A 4,360-nucleotide genomic window follows, 5' to 3' on the forward strand; every position below is an offset into this window, starting at 1 on the left:
GTGCAAATATCTTTTTGGATATGGGTTTTCAAGTCTTTGGGGTAAATACCCAGTAGAGGAATTGCTGTATCATATGGTAGATCAATTCTTAGTTTTTTGAAGAACCTCCATGCTGTTTGCCATAGTGGCTGTACCAATTTGCAGTCCCACCAACAGTGTATAAGAGTTCCTTTTTTTCTGCATCCTCTCCAACATTAAATATATTTACATTCAAGAAAACAGAAGGGGTAGGGAAGATACTCCTTGTTTTCTTTTTTCAATAATTTTGTTCTATAAACTAATTGGCTTATTTTTGGCAATTTTCAGAGATTAAGTTAATTTTAAAAGAGTTTTTGAAATCTTAAGTTCTTGGAAGAATGGCTGGGGAAGATTTAGAAATTTTAAAAAGCCCCACATAAACACATGTAATTTACATAAAGTTAATAGTAAGCTGAAACTTCTTAAAAACAAATCTTTTTTATAATGTGTATGTAGAAGATTAAAAGGCTCCACAATTGTCAGATGGGCACAAGACTTATTGAGATGATCATTTTGTAAGTTATATAAATATCTGATCATGGTGTTGTACACCTGAAACTGATATATTATTGTATGTTAACTATAATTATATATATATATATATATATAAGATCCCACCATTGAACTTTTAACCACTAATCAAGAGATTTTAGTTTGATATAGTTGGCATCAATCCCTCTTCCTTACCCTTCATGCTAATAAAGTATAAGGGAAGATGCTGTATTTGATCTTTGAGCTCTCAGGAACTGAGATCTGCCTAGAGGTAAAACTGGTAAAACTACACCCTTGGTCCTATGGCCTAGGCCCTTGGGCATTTAACCATACCAACAATCAGTGCTCTAGCTGAGCCAGCCAATCCAGTTGAAATTTAAGTCAGCTGTCCCAAATCCTTCACAAACCAGGTTCTGAAGGTAGCCCCAACTGGCTAATCTGAAATAAAGTCACTTGGGCAAAAACTTATTAGTCAAAATGATAAACATAAGAGGACATTTGTGCTATAATTTGACTCATTTGGGTGGAGCTTGGCTCAACTATGTCATTTTTTTGTGCTTTTTTTTTTTATGGTTTTTTTTTTTTTTTCAATTGTACCTAGAAAAATAAGCCCTGAATAACTTTAGATCAGTAATCATGGATTGCACTAGGGCTTAAACACTGAATATTTGTTAAGAACTGGGGGAGGGTTGAGGGAGGGCTAATCTTATGGTGTTAACAAAAGCATTTCCCAGTTCCCTCCAGAGCCAATGTTCTTATCATGAAAGCCTGAGAAAATAGCCCCTCGATTAAAATTAATATAAAAGCACATAAAGAATATGGTTTCATTGAATATTCAGTTGTAAGAAGATTCCTTCTTTCTGTTTGGGGGCACCTTCTTGATCTCATAAAGATTTTAACATCAGAGATTAAGGGACAAGGAAAAGTACAGACTAGACCAGTTTATAAGAGCAGAGTGGAGAGGATTCCTATTGAAGTTGAAGAGAAAATCCAAGGAAAAGGAGCTGAAGATTGGGTTGAAAAGTATTGTTGTATTTTTATATAACCTTCAAATTTTATTGTAGACCATAAAAGATCTTATTTTAGTTGTCTAGGAGGTTATTTAGTTCACTCTCTTGACTTTGGAACTATTCTGGAATTTTTTTTCTAGTTTTGTACGTCTAGTTGTCTCCATTTGAATTTTTAGGTAAATGGTATATGACGATTAACATTCTCACCCACATTTATAGATTTTTTCTGCATCCCATGCTTATCCATTATGTTTTCAAAAATGTAATTGTATTATGATTTACTTTAGCCATTTCATCATGTGTTCTACTTTCATATTTCATGCTATACAGTATTAAAAGGAATAATTTTTATAACAAATTTATTCAAAGACTTCTAGTTCTTATTTTCTTTGTATTTTATCTTCAAATAAGTCAAACATTCCAGCGTTTTCATTTTGCTGGATATCAAGCCTCTTATTGCTGGTGAAATATATATGCCCTTGAATCCTTGACTCCTCCATTTATCTCCTCTGAATTTTAACTAGGATTCAACTTAATCATGAATAACAGCATAATCATTAATTATGGCTAATATTTGTTGAAAACCTACTATCTGCCAGACACTATACTTAGTGGAAGAAGCAATATGCCATAAAAAAATCCTGCATATTCTTGCTAGCTGTGCCAAGAATGCAAGGCTACAAATACTCTTTAGCCAGACCGTTTCTCAGAGGTGTGTTTGTAGCAAGTAACCTTAAGGAATGAGCTAACGTCTCCCCTTGGACAAAGAGCAAAGTTGCTTCTACTTACTAGAAAGCGTTAAATCCCCAAACTTAATGTCCCTCTCCTGTAATTCAGCCCACTGTGTATGTGAATATCAATCACAGGCTTGTGTTGCCCTCATGAGACTTGGGGGACATAGAGAACCAATATAAATGAGCATGAAGCTCTGGCTACTCCTTTTGCTGTGAGAAATAAACTTCTTTGCCTCTGTCCTAGGCAACTCGTGTCTTCTACCAGCATCCTGTGGCAGGCTAACCTGTTAACTTATAAGTAGGGTAAAATTATAGAGCACTTCCTGACAGTTTTCTATATTGATTATAACATTTAATTTTCACAAAACCCTTATAAGACTTTTATCCCCACTTTTCTGAAGTTATCAACACTCTACTGATCACAGTTTCCTTGGTCCTATGGCCTAGGCCCTTGGGCATTTAACCATATGTCAATTCTCTTGTCAGCATCTTCAATTCCGTATGCTTTCCCTGGAACCACCAGGTAACACCTACAAAGCTGGACTAGTTCCAGTTAAACTTCTCTACACTTGTGCTCTTGAGAGTAATTCTTTCATCTGCAATTACTGGGATTCACATCATCCAGCCTTAGGTGAGCCTCCAGCACCATCAATTACTCCTCTTTGCCTCTCTCCCCATATGCTAAAACTTCACTCTTTCATGAAATCTCCTCTAACTCCTTCGCTCTAGTGTCCTATTTCACAGAAAGAATAGAAATTCCCAGAAAATAACTCCATCAACAACTCTCTTACACACAGCCCTTTAAAGGTGTGTCTATGAACATGGCCACCATAATTTTCTTCCTTAAAAGCTCAAGCTGTTCAAGTCAAATGTTCCTTCCTCCATGCTTTTGATCTCATCTCTGCTTAACATTAGTCAAATTATGGTCACATTCCCACAGCTTATCAACATTCTTAAGTCTCTAGCCTGAAAACAAAAGCCTTTTCTTAAGACTCCTCCACTAGGATCACTTCCCCTATTTCTTTTTTTTTTTCACAGCCAAAATTATTCTTCCTCACATCCACACCTCCTCCAGACTTCCCAACAATTGCACCACAGAAGAGCTCTGGCAAAATTCAGCTAAGTTCTCCTAACTGCCCAGACCAGCGGATCTTTCTCTTCTCCATATATCTAAGCCACAAGGACAAAGGTTACCGGAAATGGAGAGGAGCAGGGCTGCGTTGTTCTGTCTTGGTTGAGAGACACAGCCAATTGGGGGTAATCTCATAGGGAGTAGCCATAAAAATTAATACCCTGTGTTCACTCTTCTCTCTCTTATCTGTTGCTGGTGCTGCGCACTGGCTCCATCCAACTGAACCCATACAAGTCTATCTCCAGGGTCTGAGAGAGCAAATGGAAAAGAGTGAGACTGGAGGGCAGATGAAGGGCATAGAATACAACCCAGCACAACACACTGCATGAGAAGGTCTTAGCAATATTTTTTCAAATCTTTAATAAATGATCTAAAAGTCTTCTCTCTGGAGACAAGGTGGCATATGTGGCAGTCAAAACATGGCACAGAACCTAAAATTACAGATAAAATAAATGGTTTTAGATTTTCCCCATTAACAAAGGCAAAAGCACCATGTAAATTTCTAAGATGATTTCAAACCATGTAACTGCAGTGCTATTCTTAAATAATCGTAAGATGCCAAGTATTAATTATGGTTGGAGTTGAAATTTGATAAGCCTAGTGAACTAATAGGTTACTTATAATAAATGACCTTCAAACAGGATTATTTTGGAGTAATTTGTTATATAGGGAAGAGGAGAGCAAAATATTCTTTTCAGTTTGAAATTAACTTACTTGGGACTTTTTAAAATTTATTTACTTTAATTAGTTTCAAGTATACAGTACATTGGTTAGACATCTATATAATTCATAAAATGATCCCACCAGTTGCTCCCTCCCTCTCCTGACCCTCCACCTAGCCAACATATTAATGCTAACTGCATTCCCTATGCCGTGCTCCCCATACGCAAGACCATCCATCAGCTACTAATTTATACTCCTTTAGCCCTTCACCCCATTCTCCCAGCTCCCCAACCCCCCCTCCCCTCTGTCCG

The sequence above is a fragment of the Pteropus alecto genome, unplaced genomic scaffold, assembly GCF_000325575.1.
Source record: "Pteropus alecto unplaced genomic scaffold, ASM32557v1 scaffold86, whole genome shotgun sequence".
NCBI classification, from domain to species: Eukaryota; Metazoa; Chordata; class Mammalia; order Chiroptera; family Pteropodidae; genus Pteropus; species Pteropus alecto.